The following is a 22544-nucleotide window of genomic DNA, read 5'->3' as shown; positions in this document are numbered from 1 at the left end:
AGAACTTGCTTTATAAATTTGGGTGCTTCTGTATTAGGTGAATATATATTTAGGATAATTAGCTCTTCTTGTTGAATTGAATCCTTTACCATTATGTAATGTCCTTCTTTGCCTTTTTTGATCTTTCTTGGTTTAAAGTCTGTTTTGTCAGTAACTAGTATTGCAACCCCTGCTTTGTTTCTGTTTTCCATTTGTTTGGTAAAATTTCCTCCATCCCTTTATTTTGAGCCTATATGTTTCTTTTCACATGAGCTGGGTCTCTTATAGACAGCATATCAATGGGCCTTGACTCTATATCTAGCTTGTCATTCTGTGTCTTTTAATTGAAGTATTTAGTCTATTTACATTTAAGGTGAGTATTGTTATGTGTGAATTTGATCCTGTCAGTATGATGCTAGCTGGTTATTTTGCAGACTTGTTTATGTGGTTACTCCATTGTGTCACTGGTCTGTGTATTTCTGTAGTGGCTGGTAATGGTTTTTCCTTTCCAAATTTAGTGCTTCCTTAAGGAGATTTTGCAAGGCAGGTCTGATGGCCTTGTTTACTTGTTTGTAAAGGATCTTATTTCTTCTTCACTTATGAAGTTTAATTTGACTGGCTATGAAACCCTGGGTTGGAAATTCTTTTCCTTAAGAAAGTTGAATATTGACTCCCCCATCTGTTCTGGATTTCAGGGTTTCCACTGAGATGTCCACTTGTAGTCTTATGGGCTTCCCTATGTAGGTGACCTGGCCTTTTTCTCTGACTGACTTTAACATTTTTTCTTTCATTTTCACTTTGGAGAATCTGTCAATTACGTGTCTTGGAGTTGATTTTTCTTTTTCTGGAGTGTCTTATTGGAGTTGTCTGCAGTTTCTAAATTTGAATGCTTGCCTGTCTTACTAGGTTGGGGATGTTCTCTTGGATAATATCCTGAAGTATGTTTTTAATTTGGTTCTGTTCTCCCTTTCAGGTACCCCAGTTACAGGTCAGGTCTTTTTACATAATCACATATTTCTGAGAGGTTTTGTTCATTTCTTTTCTTCTTTTTTCTCTATTTTTGTCTGCCTGTCTTATTTCAGATAGATAGTCTTCAAGCTCTGAGTTTCTTTTCTCTGCTTGATCTATTTTTGTATTAATACTTGTAGTTGCATTGTGAGTTTCTTGTGTTTTGTTTTTCAGCTCTATTAGGTCAGTTGTGTTCCTCTCTAAACTAGATATTCTGACTATCAGCTCTTGCATTGTTTTATCATGATTCTTAGCTTCTTTGCATTGGGTTATAAAATGTTTTTTTTAGCTCAGTGAAGTTCATTATTACCCACCTAATATTAGGTTACACACCTGACTCCTATTTCTGTCAATTCAGCCATTTCAGTCTCAGCCCAGTTCTATATTTTTGCTGGAGAGGTACTGTGGTCATTTGGAGAAGAAGAGGTGTCCTGGCTTTTGAGTTTTCAGCATTTTTACATTGATTCTTTCTCATCTTTGTGGGCTTATCGATCTTTGATCTTTGAGGTTAATTGCCTTTGAGTGGGTTTTTTTGTGGGGTCTCTTTTGTTGAATTTGTTGTTGTTTTCTGTTTGTTTTCTTTTAACAGGCCACTCTTCCACAAGGCTGCTGCGGTTTTCTGGGGATTCACTCAATACTCTTGTTGGCATTTTTTCCTATACCTGGACATATCACCAGTGAAGGCTGTGAAACAGCAAAGGTGTTAGCTTTTTCTTTCCTCTAGAAGCTTCATCCCAGGGGTTACTGACCTGTTGCTGGCTTGAATGCACCTGTAGGAGGTGGCTGGAGGCCCCTTTAGGAGGTCTCAGTCAGTCAGGAGGAATTGGATCAGCAACACACTTAAAGAAGCAGTCTGGCAGCTTTCTGGTAGAGCGGGTGTGCTGTATTGCGGGGGACCATTTCCTTTCCAGACCATTTGGATTCACCAAAGTTGGCAGGCTAGAATGGATGAGTTAATCAAATGGCAGAGATATTGGCCACAGCACCTGCCAGAGGCAGGTCCTACCCAGTGAAGAGAAATGGATCTGGGTCCTGCTTAAAGAAGCAGTCTGGCCATTATCAGGGGAAACACCACCCCCAATATTCAACATGGGTTCTTTTCTATTTCCCTAAGCATTGGCTGGTCTGAGAAATAAAGGGAAAGAGTACAAAAGAGAGAAATTTTAAAGCTGGGTATCCGTGGCAGACATCACATGCCATCAGGTTCCGTGATGCTCCCTGAGCTGTAAAACCAGCAAGTTTTTATTAGCAATTTTCAAAGGGGAGGGAGTGCACGAATAGGGTGTGGGTCACAGAGATCACATGCTTTAAGGGCGACAAAAGATCACAAGGCAGGAGGTCAAGGAGAGATCGCAAGGTCAGGGCGAAACTAGAATCACTAATAAACTTCCATGTCCAGCTGCACACGCATTGTCATTGATAAACAAGGTTCAAGAGCACAGAACCCATCTGACTATAATTTGCCAGGCTGGAATTTCCCAATCCTAGGAAGCCTGGGGGTGCTGCAGGAGACTAGGGCATGTTTCATCCCTATCTACATCTGCAAGGTAGACACTCCCAGAGTGGCCATTCAGAGGCCTCCTCTGGCAGTGCATTCTTTGTCCAGGGCTGTTAATTATTAATATTCCTTACTGGAGAAAGAATTCAGCAATATTTATCTTACCCATTTTCGATAATAAGAGAAATACGACTCTGTTTTGTCTGTCAGAATTTAAAGTTATCTCCCTTGTTCCCTAAAAATCACTGTCATTCTGTTCTTAAGGTGCCCAGATTTCATATTGTTCAAATACACATGCTCTACAAAGAATTTGTGCAGCTAATGCAATCATCACAGGATCCTGAGGTGACATTCATCCTCAGAGTATGAAGATGACAGGATTAAGAGATTAAAGTAAAGATAGGCATAGGAAATCGCAAGAGTATTGATTGGGGGAGGGATAAATGTCCATGAAATCTTCACAATTTATGTTCTTCTGCCGGGGCTTCAGCCGGTCCCTCTGTTCAGGGCCCCTGACTTCCCACAACAGGCCATGATCTGGCAATGCAGCTGTGCTGTGTTGTGAGGGACCCTTCATCCAGATCATCTAGATTCTCCAAAGCCAGCAGGCTGGAACGGCTGAGTCTACTGAACCACAGAGATGGCAACTACCCCTCACCCCAGGAATTTCGTCTCATCTCAGGCAGACTCCAGCCTTTGCCATTGGCTGGCTGGAATTCCAAACCAGTGGGTCTTAACTTGTGAGATGTTTTGAAAGTGGGGCATAAAGAATGATGCTGCTTAGCTCCCTGGATTCTTCCATTCTTTCATGATTTCCAGCATTTCAAATTCAAGATTTAACTGAAAGCACTATTTCTATCACGTACATTTTTGAGGAAAGTGTCAAAAATAATTTATGTGTTTCTTAGTCTTTCTGCTTTCTGTGCACTAGGATTCTGACTTCATGTCTTCTCTGGATATCCATTATGAGGAGTGTGGAAAGACCAAAAAGTAGAAAGGACAAAGGCAACTTCATCAGATTATCACAGGAAAATGGTCAGAGTGAAGGATAAACTGCTGTCTGTTTCAGCATAGCAGTAGGCACAGTGATAAGTAAGAGGGAAGAATTTGGAAATGATGTGGGAAAGTGAGCTCAACTGGGGAAGTAAGGTGAGATTCTCTCAGCAATTTTCAAAGTACAAAGAACAGAGAAGAACAGATATTTTTAATGAGTGACTATGAACAATATACATGGATTTCTTCTAATGTTATTGAAATATGAGTGCAATGATTTGATACTCAATCAGGTCTAAGCCTGAAATACATGACCATGGATTTGATAAAGTGATGTCATCTATCTATATCTATCTATCTATCTATCTATCTATCTATCTATCTATCTATCTCTATCATCTATCTATCTATTTTCTTTTGAAATGGAGTTTTACTCTTGTCACCCAGGCTGGAGTACAATGGCATGATCTTGGCTTACTGCAACATCCAACTCCAGGGTTCAAGCGATTCTCCTGTGTCATTCTCCTGAGTAGCTGGGATTACAGGCATGCACCACCATGTCCAGTTAATTTTGTATTTTTAGTAGGGATGAGATTTCACCACGTTGGCCAGACTGGTCTCAAATTCCTAACCTCAGGTGAGGTCTCCCAAAGTGCTGGGATTACAAGTGTGAGCCACTGTGTCTGGCCTAAAGTGGCATATTTAAATCACAGAAGTATGGCTAGATTGCCAGCCAACTCAGCCCTCTCCACAACCAGAAAATAGGCCTTATAAGAGATGGCAATAGATTTTCTAATTGTACATTAAAAACTAGATTACATTAACCCTTTGCAAAAGGAAAAGAAAAATGATAGCTCTAAAAATATGGAATTTTAACTAATTGCACTATTTATGTTTTAGCATTTACTGGCTCTATTAAAATGATTCTCAAGATGAGATTATGGGAGTATGCCCAAGAGCAAATTAGTCAAAATATGTGTCAAAATTTTGTATGTCACAAAGTGAATTTCTTCTCAGAAACTTGTTTTTTGGATCTAACAGGTTTTTCCAAATTATTAATGACCAAACAAAATTTTGAGTCAGTCAAAATAAATCTTTAATTTATTTAAGAGTTCAGGTTTGAAATTGCATTCCAAAGGTGTTTGCTCATTTTTACTTAAGGTTTGGTAATAAAGTTAGATTTTACTTATTGAAGAAAACCATTGCTGAAGTCCTATGAATTGCAATCTTCTAAATCCATTTTGTGACTGATAGGATAATGTCTTATAGATTTTGCATGATGGTATTTACATGTGAAATCTAAAAATGTTAAATTTGGAGAGACAAAGAATAGAATGGTGATTGCTAGGGACCAGGGGAGTGTGGAAACAGGGATTTTGTCAAATTATATAAACTTTTAGCTATAAGATGAATAAATTCCTGTTATCTTAAAATATAGCCTGGTAACTGTGTTTAATAATAATATGTTGATGATTGAAATTCTCAAAGAGTAGACCTTAAGTGTTTTCAGCACAAATACACAAAAAGGTAACTATGTGAGGTGATGGATATGTTAATTAGTTTGATTGTGGAAATTATTCCACAAGTGTATAAGTATTTTCACATATATTTTATACCAAAACACCATATTATATACCTTAAATATATACAATCTAATTATCAGCTGTACCTCAACAAAGCTGGAAAAATATTTAATAGTTTTTGAATTATAAACCAAATTTTCTTCAATTTTGAGATGTTTATTTTTTCACCCCTTTGGCAAAGAAATCCAACTTGCTGAGTTTGTCTGATGATTGCATGGGGAGAATTGCCACCGAATCTCAAGCTGTTCAAATTCCTTCTCAATAGCATTCAGGATAATCATTGCTAGCATGGCATTGAGATGGATCTTAGTCCTGTAAACAATGTTCAAAACTGATGCCTTGCTCTGGAAAGCAGTTCCTGCTACATAAATCATAAATGCCATAAAAATCACTTGACAGGAGATGTAAAATTGATAGGCGATTACTACTGAAAGAGTGATTGACAGCAAGACAATGCAAACTATCTCTGACTGAGGGAAATGTGGCCCATAGAGGACTGTGTTTTCAACCCATGAAAAATGGTTTCCATTGCAATAAATAGAAAACTGCTGCTAGCTTAAAGATTTCTTCTAAAATGACTGATCATGGGAAAAAAGGAAGTAAAACTCCATATATTGAGGGGTAAAGGTGACCTGAATTTTGCTTCCTATGGTGATTCTCAGACCTGCATATATATCACAGTGATTAGTGGTGTTTCTGAAGAATGGAGATTCCTCATCCCTACTGCTGACATAGAGAATCTTAAACTCTAGGGTGGAATCTTGGTCTCAGTATTTGAAAAGAATCCCACACATGATTAGTATAAATTGTCAGGTTTGGGTATTACAGTTAAGAAATATTTTCATAGCAGTTCCTTTAAAAATTTAGCTTTCACCTATGAGGAAGTCTATTTTTATCATCTTCATTTTCTCTATACGATTGATTTTATATTAATATACATTCAAACTGTAATAACTTGTTTTTGTGTTACCATAATATACACATTTTAATCTCTAGGACAGGTCAAGAAATATGATTTCCTTTTCTTAGTAACTTTAGGTATTACCTATTATCTACAGATTGAGACACAGCCTCTATTTGTCAAATTTGGGAAGCAGCCTCTTTTGGTCAAATCTCTCTCCAGTCTGCCTTTGAACATTTATTTGTGTACCATATATTCAGCAATCCATTATCAAGCCAAGCACCCAAAACAACTCTACATTTGCCTATTATGGTAGAATGGCAAGAATAGTAGTTTCATTATTTTTGTCAATAATAACATCCCAGGAATAAGAGCGATAAAGAGATAATTGAAGTTATCCAGGGATTTAAACTGGCAAGATGGAAACAAACAAATTAAATAAGTTAAGGTATCCAGAAAGCAGGACAGTGAAGATTTGGAACAGTGAATCAAAGTGATTAGAATTAATAGAAAGGACTATAAGACTAGGAGGGTGTGACAGGCTGCCATGATTGGAACAAACAGAGAGAACAGAGGACAGAAGAAAAAGTGATGCAAACTCAATGGATACAGATAAGTGAAAATGCCAGAGAAAGATATTACTAATTTTTGGAAGCCTAAATTTGTAGTTTCTTCCTGTAGTGAAAATAAAGATAGTTTTCTTTGAGAAAGTACAGCATCTCTAAGATAACACTGTTGAAATTTTCATGTTACGATTGAGATTCCTCAGAATATTAACAAGAGTTTGGATAAACTGAAAAATAGTGGAAAAGGGATTAATATATTCTTGAGATAAGTGGGGACTGTGTGGAAATTTGGAGATTTACTTTGATAAAAATGAGAGAGAGGATATAGAATCTTATGATATGGACTTCAAATAAGGATAAATTGTTGAATGTGGTAGAATGCCTTTCTGCAATAAAGAGGAGAGTAAAAATTATTCCAGCTTTTTGCCTTGGTGCCAAGGCACCTCTTGTGGAAGAGGTAATACTTTATATCTAATAAGTTTTAACATTTCAATAAATATAGATTAGCCATTGCATGTTTAAAACTAAGCTGTATTTTAGAAGTAAAGAAAGAATATACGCCTGAATAAAATTAATTTCTTACCTTTAAAATGTGCTTACAATCCCATCTGGGAGACAGTTCTGTAGCCACAATAATGAATGAACAAGTGACTGAACCAAAGGTACTTATAATATTTATTGTATCCCAACTATATACCAATTTTGCACAGAATTCCAAATTAAAATTGCTATCATGGTATAGAAAACACATTTTAAATCCAATTTAGTGGCATAGGAAATGATCTGATTTCCAAGGCTGGCAGCTGAAAAGAAAAGCTGTGAATTTATAACTCACATCTGCTATTATTTAAACAAATGTATTAAATAATGCTTAAGGTTAAGTTAATATTTTTCTTGATAGAAAGTGAAAGCGTCGGCCGGGCGCGGTGGCTCAAGCCTGTAATCCCAGCACTTTGGGAGGCCAAGACGGGCGGATCACGAGGTCAGGAGATCGAGACCATCCTGGCTAACATGGTGAAACCCCCGTCTCTACTAAAAAATACAAAAAACTAGCCGGGCGAGGTGGCGGGCGCCTGTAGTCCCAGCTATTCGGGAGGCTGAGGCAGGAGAATGGCGTAAACCCGGGAGGCGGAGCTTGCAGTGAGTGGAGATCTGGCCACTGCACTCCAGCCTGGGCGACAGAGCAAGACTCCGTCTCAAAAAAAAAAAAAAAAAAAAGAGAAAGTGAAAGCGTCTCATGGGAAGACACCAAGGAAGCACAGAGCAAGAGGGCTAATGGATTCTCAACTTGACTAATTTATTATGTTTAAAAGAAGTTGATAAAGAAATTTAAACTTTTTCCCAGTTTGGGGTTATAAAGAGAAAGAGACACCATGAGTGCATTTATTAAATTTGTTTTATGTCACTTATAACTTATTTTAATACACATACAACTATTTGAAAAAATTACTTAATAGATGCTATTGGGCTAGCAAATGTCAAAAGGTGTGCAATTACCGGGACTTTTGAAAATGACTCACATCTGGTTTGGATCACCTCACTCATTAATTACTTTATTCAATAATTTAATAATTCTATTATTAGAAGACTTAATTTAATGGTGGAAACCAATTATAAAGACACACAAATGTAGAATAGTAGTTGCATCAAGCTAATCTTGAGAAAGTAGTACTTAAGTTCAGATTCTGAAGATTAAGATGGAGCTAACTAGACAGGAACAAGAAGAAAAAAAGAGATATAATAATGTGTAAGTTTCTGAGCTTTGAGAAATCATTGGTGAGTTCACAGAACTAGAATAAAGCCACTCTGATTTGGCAATTGAGGACATAGGGAGCTTGGTGTCAAATGAGGCTTGACATGAAGTAGAGGGACAAATTATACAGGATTTTTTTGAACATATTCAAGTTATTTTACTTTATATTTAGAAAAATAAGAAACCATAAATATCGTTGACCAATACTCTCAATTATTCTGTACAGCAGTCAAGCACAAAAATCTTAGCAGTAGATTGAGAGAGGCAGTTTATCTTTGTTCCTTAAGTCTCTTATTCTCCTTTTGGCCATGGGCTAGCCTGGACAAGTTCTCTCCAAAGGGGTGGAAAAGCACTTACTTACAAGGCAGGTGAAAAATCCTGAGGCATCTGAAGGTCTGGGCTTGGAAATGGATCACTTTGTCTTCCAGCTTCAACTAATGGCCAGACAAATCACATGACTGAGGAAATACACTCTATTACTAAAGTCGAGGGGTGTGGAAATGTACTTCACTACTCTACTGGGGAATGAGAAATAATGAAGACTTTTGAGTTTTAATTTAACCTACCACGATAAAGAAATTGTTAAATATGTGTATGTATGTTTGTGTGTGTGTATGAGAGAGAGAGAGAGAGAGAGGGAGAGAGAGATGAACTAGAGAGAGAGAAAAAAATAAAATAATTACATTATCTTGTAAAATTATTGGTTCAATATGGAGAATAGATTAGATATATCTATTTATTGATCAATTGATCTGTCTGTGTTTCTATCAAGACCTCTGTAGTGTCCCAAAGAAATGATAGTTCTTTGGACTTGGATGAGTGAAGTTCATGAAAAAAAAGTAGATGAATTTAGGACATAAAATCAAAAAAACTTGGTGATGCGTTGATTTTAAGGGTAGACTAAGAGAGGTAGTTCATAAAGATATATATAAAGTTTCTTTCTTGATTAATTGAAAACTTGATGCCATTCCTTAGAAGAAAGCAGCAGAAAAGGAATCAGTTTAAATAATTGAATTTAATAATAATTGAGCTTAATAATTGAATTCCAAAACATTCTGCTTTGGAAATATTCAATTCTAGGTAAATTTGAGATATCCCAAAAGAAATATTAATCAGAGAATTAGATCTTAAGGTTTCAATCATAGAGGAAGCTGTTGATAATAAAAGTTGTCCTCTATTATTTCTTCTTACGTACCGAAAAAGAATATTGGGAAATACTGAATAGCTAAGTTTTTATTAAAAGCCCAGGTGGAGGAAGAACAGTCATCAAAAGAGTCAGAAGAAGTAGGTAGAATGGTAGAGGGAAAGCCGGAAAATTGTTGTGTCATGGAGCCAAGTGAAGAGTGTGCTTTAAAAAAGAAATAAATAAGCAAGATCAAATGCTGCTTTGAAGTCAAATAAAATGAAAAACAAAAGCTTCCATTCAATTTGCTGCTTTGCTTACATAAAATAATATTTTTTAAAATGTGGTTAGGCTTAAAATTGAGATATAGGATGACAGTTGTTAGAGAAGGAGTATTCCAGCAAGGGTATGTTGGTTTGCTTTTGCTTTTATATTTCATTTCATTTTATTGGGCAAATCACTAATGCTCCTTCCCCCACCAGAAAAAAAAAATATGTTACTATAGAACTGTAAATATTATATCTCTGGGATTTTGTCCTTCTTTCCTCTATTACTTCTCCTTATGTAAAAAACACCCTTCAAACTATTGCTAGAGCTAAAAATAATATGTGCATGTTAAAAGGGCACAATCTTGTCTTACGGGAATGTGCTACTTCTCCAACAGCAATTACAGCAAATAGTATCACGCCAACAGGAGCTGTTGAAAGTTATATTGTTGATCTGCTGTTGGAGAGTAGCATACTGGATATCACCCATATGAATGGCAAGAATAATCCCCTAACATAATACAATAGTTACATGTAAAGCATTTGGCTGAAGTGTAATATTTTTTAAATATTAAATTTTAAATTATTAGTGTACTGAGGATGATGGGTGCTAAATTTAATTAAGAAATCAACTTCCTCTTGTAAATGATTTTCCTTGTATTATGTCAGGAATAGATTGCTTGAAACTAATGTTCAAAGTAAAAAAAAAAAAGTTTCCATTCAAATGAATGTAAAATCTTTGTTTTGATTACAGAGAAGCTACCCTGATTCGTTTAATACTAATGACATCAGTGATGACTCTAAGTTTCAGAAACATTCCGTAGAGTACTTCTTAGGTTTTTGCATAACTTAGATTCATATTGAATACCAGAACTGGAAAATGGGTGCCAGCCTTTTTCCCAGGAGAAATCATCATCAAAGTCAATACTACTCAGAACATAGTAAATACTCTAACAAACATGCTGACATACACAAGTCTTTACCATTCTACTGGAAACCTATATATTCGAATGGTCAAAAAATTTATGTGATGAAACCTATAAAGTGATTCAGAGATGGTAGTTTAAAAAACACACTTCATTTTTACATCCATTATAATAGCATTGTGCATTATAAATTATAAATTATATTTCTTAAAATAATATCCAATATGTCAAAAGCTACATTTGAATACTAAAAGAACATTTTTCACACTATGGTCCTAGCGTGTATAATAATGGCTACAATATAATCGGTGAAAAATAAGTAGTTGCTGAAGAAATTGATTTTCATAAAAACATTTTCCAACACACAGAAGGGAAAACAAAAGACTTCAGTGCTTTCGTTCCATATTGATTCTGACCTGCCTGATGGCAGGTAAATAACATTTAAGCAGAAACATCAATTGGTAATCTGCTGAGACTGAATAACTCATTTCCCACTTATCATAGAAGACTGTAGACAATGTCTTGAGGTTAATTCTTAATTTTGAACTGTAATCTCTTAAAATGCCTCAACTATGTGAATTTGCTTTAGGTGATACTGAGTAGTTTGAGCAGTTTGCCCTCTCATCTGTTGTGCTTTCTTATAACATAACAGATGGTCACTATTATTAAATTTAATACTAAATACCCTATCTAGGGTAATTATGTGGTTCCTTGGTTTAGTAATCAATTCAGGAGCCTGAATAAGAGCATTTACCATGTTCGGATAAGTAGCATGTAAGACAAAACAAAACAAAACAAAACAAAACAAAACAAAACAAAAAAAAAGAGCATTTATAACATAGTTATATTTATGTCATCTTTGGCTATTTTCTTCTATTTTTTTCAGCTTATGTTTTGCATTTGCATCATGGTAAAAAAATAATAGCATCTAATCTTTATCTTAGAATCTAAGAAGTGTTAAAAAATCTGTCATGTAAAACACTAATTCTGATTACACTAGGAGCACCTAAAGTTATTGGTATGTTAATTGAATGTGATTTGGGAAAAAGTGTCATCTGCCTTATGGCATTCATTTGCATATTAATAAAAAAACTTTGTTCAGTAGAGACATTTTCTGATTAAATCACCAATATAAGAGCTCACTTAGAGATTATATGATTTCAAACTATGAACTGAAAAAGTCATAATTTCTAAAGAAAAGTCTTCTCAGACAAGCAACTTATATCAAAGAGCAAAGAAACACATTGAAACTATTGATACCATGTCTATACATACCAAGAGGCAAAGAAATTAATGTTCTAAGGCATGTTACCAAAAATTTCTGGACTTTTCTTAAGAAGAATTTTTCTCTAATGATTTTATAGCGCTTTATGGTGGTCAGATAAGTTTCCCAATGTTCTTGCAAGGAGGGCTCTTGGGAGAAAGCTGAGAGGTTAGCATAGGTTGTGAGATATTGGAACACACGCTCGCTATGACCAGCAATGGCTATTAGGCTTTGAATTCGTAACATAAAATAATAAGAAATATTTAAACTGCTTCACATGCGGGGAAAACCTACGAATCCATATGTCTGGAGCCTACCAACAAACTTCTAGATACTTCCCCAGATAATTTCATTTGTAATGTCCTTGATCAACCTTGCTTAATTTGGATTTTTAAATAAATGGGTATAAATCATGTAGCCTGTACTAAAACATTCTGGAAAAGTTTTCAGAAAGCTTCGTTTTCTAAAAAGATTTTATTATTTAAGAAGCCCATTATTTAATCTAGTTGCTTCAGACCCTGCTTTGCAATTATGTAGTTTCTTTGGTTGAATTCATATTCAACTTACTTTATGAAGATCATAATTTTGTATAACTACAATGTGTCTTTGTAATATGTCTTACATAACAGTCCTTGTGACTTGATATTCATTCACTTTTTATATTCATTATTTGACTTTTCCTTTCAGAAAAGGTACAACATTTGAACTCAAATTATGATAGTTTGTAATTGTAAATATATGGTCATCAGTGTAAACCATAAATTAGCAACTGGTGGGATTTTCTTAAGTGTCATCATATTTTTGGCTTAGATTTTTCTTTTCAAGTTACTTTTCTTTCAAAGCAGGGATAAGATATAAAAAAGGTAAGTGTTGGCTTCCTCCAATTAATAATTATCTTTTAAAAAAAAGATGATACTACTGACAGCAAGTAGTAATTGTGGGTGATGGGTTTGCACTTAATCTTTTTTCTCCTATTCTCACTTGTCACTTGTAAGAGTCTTCCAATCAAGTAAAACGGAAAAAAAAAAGACGGAGGCTTAATTTGGCATCATTAAAGCACTGACCTATGTAGGGACAGGTATAGACAATGTCTGAAACTCAGAGTCATATTTTATTATACTTAGAGAATTATATCCAACTTTCTACTGTACATCTCTACTTGAATGCTTCAGAGATATCGACACACATAATAAATACTAGGTTTACTTTCTTCTTCGCTCCTCAGATCTCCTTATCTTTTCATTTTTTCCTGTCTTGACATTAAATACCTCTCTTGCCACCATTAAATACCTAGTTAAATCATAAACCTGGAAATTAGCCTCAATTTCTCCCTCTTGTTTAGCCTTTACTTTCATTGGAGATAAGACTCTATCCATTTTGCCTCGTAAGACTTCTTGAATTCCTCTGTTCCTTTCCATTCTCACTGCAACTACTTTGCTTCAGACCACTATGGCTTCTCTGCTAGATTTCTGTAAAAGTGCCTTGACAGGGTCCCATGACTCTGGTTCTGTTTTTATCCAATCTATTTTTCACACCATTGTAAGAATACCTTTATAAAGCATAAATGTGACTATGTCATTTCTCTGCCAAGAATTCTTCTGTGACTTTAACTTTCAACTTCTAGTAAGTCTTTAAAAGGCTTATGACACACTGTAAGAATCTTTCATATCATAACAAATCTTACCTCATAAGCTCTATTTCTTGCCAATCCTTCTCCAGTTCCTTACTCGGGTCATACTTACTTTCTTGTAATCGTCAATCACAACATTTCTATTTTTTTTTCTGAACCTACGTGCATGTACTTCTGTAAGGCTAAACATATCTTCTCTTTTTGTTTGCTTAGACAACTTTTATGTCTTTTTCAACATTTATGAAGAGTTTAAAAAAGTAATTTCAACTTTTATTTTAGATTCAGAGGGTACATGTGTAGGTTTGTTACATGAACATATTGTGCAGTGCAGAGGCTTGAGATACTAATGATCCCATTACCCAGGTAATGGGCATACTATCCAACAGTTACTTTTTCAACCCTTATCCCCAACCCCACTCTAGTAGTCCCCAGTGTCTATTACTGCCATCTTTAAGTTCATGATTACTCAAGGTTTAGTACCCACTTATAAGTGAGAACATGCAGTTTTGACACTCTCTTGCTACCCTTTTGGGTTTCTATTATATAAGTTGCTGTAAAACCTCAAATTTGCTTTGATTTGACAGTTACTAAGATGAATCACAACTGTATTTGTCTATTCTCAAGCTGCTAATAAAGACATACCCAAGATTGGGTAAATTATAAAGGAAAGAGGTTTAATTGACTCACAGTTCCACATGGCTGGGGAGGCCTCACAATCATGGCGGAAGGGAAAGAAGAAGCAAAGTCACATCTTACACTGCAGCAGGCAAGAGAGAGCTTATGCAGGGGAACTCCTATTTATAAAATCCTTAGATCTTGTGAGACTTATACACTACCAAGAAAAGAGTATGGGAGAAACTGAGTCAATTATCTCTACCTGGCCCTACCCCTGCATGTAGGGATTATTACAATTCAAGGTGAGATTTGGGTGGGGATACAGCCAAACCATATCAACAACTGTCTTCTGCTCAACCTAAATATCCTCAACCCAGAGATTGTGTCTTTTATTTCTCACAATTTCTAGCACAGTGCTTGACAAATAATGCACAGTCCAAATTTATTTGTTGAATGAATGATTGAATGAATGAAACCAGGTTCATTTATTTGATTTTTCTCTTCTGATTTTTCTTGATTTTTCTGTTAGAAAGTTCTTATAAAAATGCAAACAAACTCATATGCAGCACAATCAGTATGTGTCCCAAGTAGACAAAGGACTCCTATTTGACATTGCTCCATACATGTAGATAAATCACCTCTACATTATAATACCTACCACCATCCATGCTGTTCTCCCTACTTAAGACCTCAGGAGTATTGTTGACCATTCTGCTTAATTGGTTACACCCAATATTGAAATAAGTCTTTTTGAATCTATTCTCCAAATTGCTCTTGGAGGCTTTTCCTATCTCTTCTCTTAATTCCTGTAACCACTGTATTATTCCTGCTCCCATCATTTCTCATCTAAATTGGTTTCCCTAAATAGCTTCATATTTTCTTATCTCATTCAACTCTGTTCAGTCTAGTCTCTGTAATATTACCATAGTCATAATTCTAAAATAGAAATTTATTTATATTCTGTGCTTAAAATCACACAATAGTTCTCTACTTTCACATGGAAAAGTCAGGATTTACTTATAAGGTGTGGCAGATAAAATGTTCTATTTATGCCAAATCTATTACATTTTCGTCTCTCTCTGATTACGTCTGTTTCTCAGATTCCATTACTGACAGACAACATTTCAACATTCCAGCAACATTGAATCTTGGATCATACATAACATGAGTAAACTATGTAAACTTTATTTTGTCAATCGGATGAAATTCAAAGGTTCTCTGTTAAAGCATCTACAGTTACTTACACTGATAATACATATGATAATCACAGCACTGTGGTTAAGAACATGAGGTTTTAAATTACAAGTGAGTCATGGTTCCAATATCACTATATATGGAAATGTAGGTAAATCACTTTCTCATTCTAAGTTTGGAATTTCTTTTCTAGAAAATGGTAGCTATCTCATTGTGATGTTGATAACTGAACACACAATTAGAAGTCAACAAATACTGGCTATTAGTATCTACAAAACCAAGATAATAGCATTTACCTTGTATAGGATTGTTTTGAAGATGAAAGTAGGTAATCTGTGAATAAGTATTTAATATAGTACTTGTACATTCTATTTGCTTAATTAAAACTAATATGTATGGATGTTATTATCATCATCATCCTCAATATGAATTTTATCTTTAAAATTCATGACAAGGTAATGCTTCATAATGACCCTAAGCTTATTGAAACTTCAAGCAAACGAAGACTTAAATTATGGTAATTTGTCAGCTATCCAGCCAACAAGGTGCTGCTTACACAAAATATTATCTAGTTTTACTTTGGATGAACAAGAAATGCAGCAGTAGCATTGACCATTTAAATCTTCAAATATTGTCCCCCTTCCCACATACTTTATTTCTGTGAATAATTAACACAGCATAAATTGCTTTTTGGCTATGGAACAAGAGGAAGGAGGAGGAGTTAGTTCAAATAATGAGCAAATTGACAATAATTACTTAAATGAATGAAACTTGCCCTAAATACCGTATGTTTCTATTATACTTTAATAATGGTTTTTAAATCTCGGTTTTGTTTAGTTTATTTTGCAAACTGTATTTTAATGTCATCTCAAAAGTTATGACCTAAGGAAGGCATAACTAAACTATATTTAAAAAAAAAAGAAAAAAATGATAATACATTGTTTCAGGATATATAAGAACATATTTTAAATCCACTTCACACTCTGATATTTCTAATTTTATGATTCAAAAAACTTAAACACTCTCACAAGTACATGATTTTCACTTACAGGTACATTATAGCATACTCAAAACTATAATTGAATTATGAATAATATCTGTGATTTTAGAAGCTGAGAATGAAAATGAAATAGTATAATATTTACCTCTCTTTAGAGTATATTTAGTCTAGTTAAAACATGCTGGCATAGATTTGAGCAGGTAATAACTGACTGTATTTTAAGGCTGGAGACAAAGCCCAAGGTACTAACTCAAGCAGGTCATTAACGCACTGGTAAAAATGCTCACAGGATATATTCTGGCTTTCTATTTGTGCATTTTATATGGTGTATTCATTATTGAAGATGCTAAAACTACTTGGGTTAAATAATATATTTTGGCATAACTTGACAATTTATTAATGTTACCTTGTAAATTGACCATTTTAAATCTGTTATTCTTTAATAGTTAATTTTCCTTTTTACTATCTACCTTATTTCTTACTGTAATAATGAATATATATAGGGTTTCCACAACTTATTTTTAGAAGTTATGACTATTAAACAAAAATATAATATTAGATTTCCGAAAAGTTTAGAGAGTTATATCTGTATTTGGCAAATACTTCCTAAATATTTATTGTTGATTAAATTACTAATCAATTATTTTTTGTTTGGACTGGGATGCCAATATGTTAGTGACTTTAAGGGATTGGATAGCTGTATTTTTTAATCCTGAAAATTTTATCTGTAAAATTCAATTTATTAAATACTAATTGGAAATAAATAAATTTTCCCTGGCTACTCTGCTGTCCTTTCTGAACTCTTGAACAGGACCATTTCTTACATCCTCCCATATTTGCTAGAGTTTATTAGATGTTTAACTTCTCACTTCTCCTGGCATGCATATATATATATATATATATTATATATATATATACACACACACACACACACACACACACACATATATATTCTGTTTGTCTGAAATGAAGCCTTTTCTCATGTGAAGTATCTATCTTCCACTTATTTCTATATATGTGCACTTTTCAAGGATACAGAGCCCTCTTTACCTAGAACATTCTAATGTAAAACTCATAAAATTTTGTGCTTGCCAAACCAAGCAGGGATTCTAGGCTGGCTGCCAGTTTGCAAATCCTGGTTATGGGATGAAGCCCAAACTCCTAAGCATGGCCTATACTGTCCTTCAACATCTGGCTCCTGCCCTCTGACTTGGCTCAACTTCCCACCATTTTGATGTTCAAATAAGACTCCAGTTGCCTCAAAATATTTGTAACCACCTCTCTCCATCTTTTATGTAAGACTTTGTGCTCTTACACAGATTCATCTCTCTGCCTGAATTTCCTCCCCAGCTATTCGTTTCATATCTCCCCGAGACTGGTTGGAAAACTTCTCATTCTCCAAGTAACTGTAAGTGTTACCTCCTTTGAAAAACATTTACTCAAGCCAATTCAGTGAAATGTAATGCCATGGTTTCATAAATATTGCAGAATTTCTCTTACAAAAGTAGAATTATCTACTTATCTCTGATGTCTTCAATAAGACTTGCAATTCTTGAAGACATGAATGTCCAGCTATAAGCTTAGATGTCTTGTTCTCATTACTTCTTACGTAGACATTGACATGAGTCTACTAAATTAATTAATTCTTTCTGCTATGGAGTTTTATTTGTCTCACTTAATGAGACTAGTAATGTGAACCACAATGCTATCAGATATCCTGGTTTTTATATTTTCAATTCGCTTTTTTTAGCTCAGACATATCACCCTGAAACCATAAAATGGCTGTCCTACTTCCAGCATCACAGTTATATTCTGGGCAAGAAGCACAAGAGCAGCAGGAGGTAAAAGTGTATATCCTGGCTGGATTAGTTCTCTTCAAAGATTTTTTTTTTCTCAAAAAACTCAAATGTTTTCTCTCTATTATATATGATTGGACAAAACTATGTTACATAAATGTTTCTAGCTTCCAGGGAGAGACAGAAAATGATAAATTCTTAGTCGGTCCATTTTCACCCTGAATAAAACTGTCCTTCAAACTTCAAACTGAATAAAACTGTCCTTCGTAAGGAAGGAAAGAATGACTATTGGCTCACTTGCAGGTATCCTGGTCCTCATTATTTAAACTTCTCTTTGTTCTTCTCAGGGTGTTTCCACACAATAAGTTGAATATATTTTTATAGATCGACTGGATGATTTTAAGAGAAAAACCATGAAAGAACAATAATTTATCACCAGGAAAAATAAAAAGAAAAAATGAGAAGAACAGTTTCATTTCTAGAGTTAATTTCCAGTATATAGAAGCATAGGCTTGTATTTGGAGGGAACAGCACACACCACAGGAGTGACAAGTACCTATAGGATGCTGATACCATACATGACATAACTGAGAAAGGTCTTCTTTTCTGGAGTCCTAGCTAGGTTCAGCTCAGTTTTCTTGATAGTGTTTTTCAAGACAGCCCCATCCCAACTGGTCTGGCCTGTTTCCCATTTTCTCATACGTGTTTCCCTTTCTTGATGGTATTGATTTTGCTACTCACAAATAGGTGGTAATGGATTAATACCAGACATCACTCAAATAACATATTAACACTTTAACAGTAGGCTTTTATATAAGGGAATTATTAAATCTCAGTTTCTGGATATGTCCGTGGCAGGAATAGTGGTGGGTGGGTATGATTTTTAATAACCTCCAACTCATAAGCAAAGATCGTGTTCATACTAGGTCAGTTTGTTTTGCCCCCAGAGACATTTAGGATAGTTGACTTTATCTGGATCTCTTCCTTCCCCTAGGTGGCACTACGTTTAGATGCAGGCTCCACCAGTGCTAGATTTGTTCTATGAAACCATTTATAAATCACATTTGAATAACTGCTCTTTCTTTCCCTTCCTTTAAGCTCTTATGATGCATAGAGTTCCTAGAAAACCCAGACAAAATTACTATCCATTCTACAGAGCACCAATCTCATGGAATAGAAGTTTCCTTAATGATTTTGTCCCTCTCTGGCGACCTATCTGTGAGTTCTAGAGAACTCACATCACAGAGAAAACTGCTCTGAATATGCTGGACCCACTCAATGCCGAAGTGTGTTCTCTGCTTCATCATCTGAGGCCTGATAATTGCAGCACTCTCATAACCAGTCTTCTGATACCCAGGCTCTCACCTCTCATCTCTCATCAGTTTGCCACCAGGAAACATTCTGAAACAAGCATCTGAAACACATGATTCTCAATGCTTTATGCTGGTTAATGATTCCTTATTGTTTAAAATATTTAAGCATGGTATCAGATGTTGTTCAAAAGCTAACCACTAAATTCTGTAGAGACCAGGTGCAGTGGCTCATGCCTGTAATCACCCCCCCCACCACCACCCACTTTGGGAGGCTGAGGCAGGTGGATCACCTGAGGTCAGGAGTTTGAGACCAGCCTGGCCAACATGGCAAAACCTCGTGTCTACCAACAATACAAAATGTAGCCAGGCATGGTGGCATGTGCCTATAATCCCCAGCTACTTGGAAGGCTAAGGCAGGAGAATCACTTGAACAGGGAGGTAGAGGTTGCAGTGAGCCAAGATTCTGCCATTGCACTGTAGCCTGGGCGGCAAGAGCGAAACTCCATTTCAAAAATAATAAAATAAAATAAAATAAAATAAAATAAAACAAAATCTCACAAATAATCCAATACCTGAATTAGATCTCACTGAACTAACTTCCTCATTTTAGGAGCAGTATTTATCATTGAGATCCCCAAGTTACACAAGCAGTGAGTCCTATTGTTGATATGTAAACATAGGTATTTTGACTCCAAGTGGTGTCAAAATTTTTCTACTTTTTGTAGAAAAAATAGAGGCTCACAGTGTCAGAACAAACTTGACTGCTGAATGTGAATTCCTCCAACTTGCCATCCTTTCCTGCTGAACAAAGGAGGTAACTCTGCACTAAGACTCTTCTTACTGATAGATATAGTCCACAGCCTATGGTCCTCACCTGGGACTTGCCATGAACATCTTGGCTTCCAGACCTTGCAGTTCGTAAGTAACAAAGGTCAGAGATTTGTAGTATTATTGTGGGAGAAGGCATCCTGATTCTCAATAATAATACATTGGTTCTCAGTAATAATAAATGGATGGACATTTGGGAACCAAAGAATCCAGGGTTAGTGATGAGATACTAGAATATTTAGCTATTTTCAGGACATAGTGAGTTCACTTGAGAGTTCTCTATAGAGAAGTTTAATAATTTATAACTATCTATCTTCAAATGGAGATCAGATAAAAAGGGTAGGCAGAGTAACTTGCTAGGGACTAATAGCCTTTTTTCCCTCTATTTTTTTAGTTCATATAGAACTTTGAACTGTCAGTCTTGCATATATACATCATGCAAAATCAACTTTGTTTCAGAGCTCTGTGGCAGATTCTCACTGTCTTTTTATGAAGAAAAATAAAACATTTTGCTATTATATTTACAATAGCTGTGTTTGATGCTTTTATATTTTCTTTTTCTATTCTATTTTTTTTTCATTTTTTTCACTTCAGAGTGCAAAGGCATGTTTTACAACATTGTAAAAAGTAATACATATCATCTAATTCCTCTAACTTCCCATATCTTGACTAAAACTCTATGTAAGTGTAAGGTACCATTTAACATTGTCACTGTAGGTACCTATGGCTCTGAAACATCTTTCCTGTTCCTGAGAGATACTCAGAAAAGTAATAGGGCATCTTCCAGATGATTATGTGTCTGTGGGAAGCGGGTTAGGGAACACTAGATATTGTTTGTAACCCCTAACAATCCATTATCCATAAACATGGGGTATTTGAAGAGCTGTCTTTCATGATTAAGAGATGTATTCATTTTAATGGTCTCATATGTCCTCATAAATGCATAGGCAGCACTTGTATTCCATCATGACAGAGATTTCTGGGCTATAAAAACACATATGGTTTTATTTTGTCTAATCGTTTTCATCATTGTCAATATTAATTTTATTTCATAGCATAAAACTCCACAATGTTACGTATTTGCAGCAGGAGGTCAATTAAATATATACACACCACTTTGACATTCTTATGTTCTCTTCTAAAACAAGACAAAAAGTAAATGCAAAACGATATAAAAAAGTGCAGGTAAAAATATAAGAATAAGCAGCATGAGATGATTCTAAAGTTAAGTTTTAAAAAACATTTTAAAAAAGCTCTTATTTTAATTTGTGACTTAAATATAACATGTTCACTATTCTACTTCTTAGAGATGTAATGAGCGTTAAATTAGACTATCTGAAAAGTTCATCAAAGTTTGTATTTAACCTCTATTAAAAATGCTATTTTTTACTGATAATTTTTCAATGTTGATTTGTAACCTAACCTAATAAAAAGACTGATTTCATTTTTATGACTGTAAAAATACTATTCAAAATGACAATGGCATACATTTTGTGGAGTCTATATTCTGTCATACAGTGGTATGCAACATTACAGTGGGTAAAGAGGATTCAATTTTAGAGATGCTTGGTTATGTTTATGAAAACTATGCTCATTCAATGTACTGCTTTCACACATAAAATTAATGTGTAAAATTCATTAGTACACATTATGCTATGAGAAACTTGGAAAGCATATTTTTCTGTTTTTGGTCCTATAGCACATTTGTCATAAGTGCATGCATCAGACAATTTCTATTCTGTTTCACTTTTATTTATAATTCTTACACAACCTTTTTGGAAGTGGCATTGAGTTTCACAATTTAGATTGTTTAATGGAAGTTCACTGGCTACATTCCAAAATCTAATTACTTGGCTTAATTGAAAAACTTTTAGATTTGTGCTGGCTGGCATTTTCTTACTCCATAGATAATAGGTTAGTTTTTCTCCTCAAAGTAAACCTCCTTCCCAAACCAAGCACACACCTACAACACATAGTTGAGCTGTGACTGCCTCCTGCTTATAATTACCAACAAAATAGAGGAAAGTCACAGGTTCTCCCTTCCTGAAGTGTTGCTAATAGAACATCTCAATCTTAGAAGGAAAAAAAAAAATGTTCGCTAGAATTTGGAACTAGCAAATTGTCAGGATGCCATAATAATATGAAAGTAAGTTTCCATTTCACTTCAAAATATTTCAGCACTTCGTAAATTTTGCTTAGAGTGATAAGTTAAAAATATTTTCTATAAACAAATATGAGGCATAGTCATTTGACATTTAATAGAGCATATGCAATTATTTATATTTCCTGAAAGAAAAAATAGGAGAAA

The sequence above is a fragment of the Trachypithecus francoisi genome, unplaced genomic scaffold (assembly GCF_009764315.1).
Source record: "Trachypithecus francoisi isolate TF-2019V2 unplaced genomic scaffold, Tfra_2.0 Lachesis_group11, whole genome shotgun sequence".
NCBI lineage: Eukaryota > Metazoa > Chordata > Mammalia > Primates > Cercopithecidae > Trachypithecus > Trachypithecus francoisi.
The sequence above is the reverse complement of the archived record's forward strand: the minus strand, read 5'-3'. Positions refer to the sequence as shown.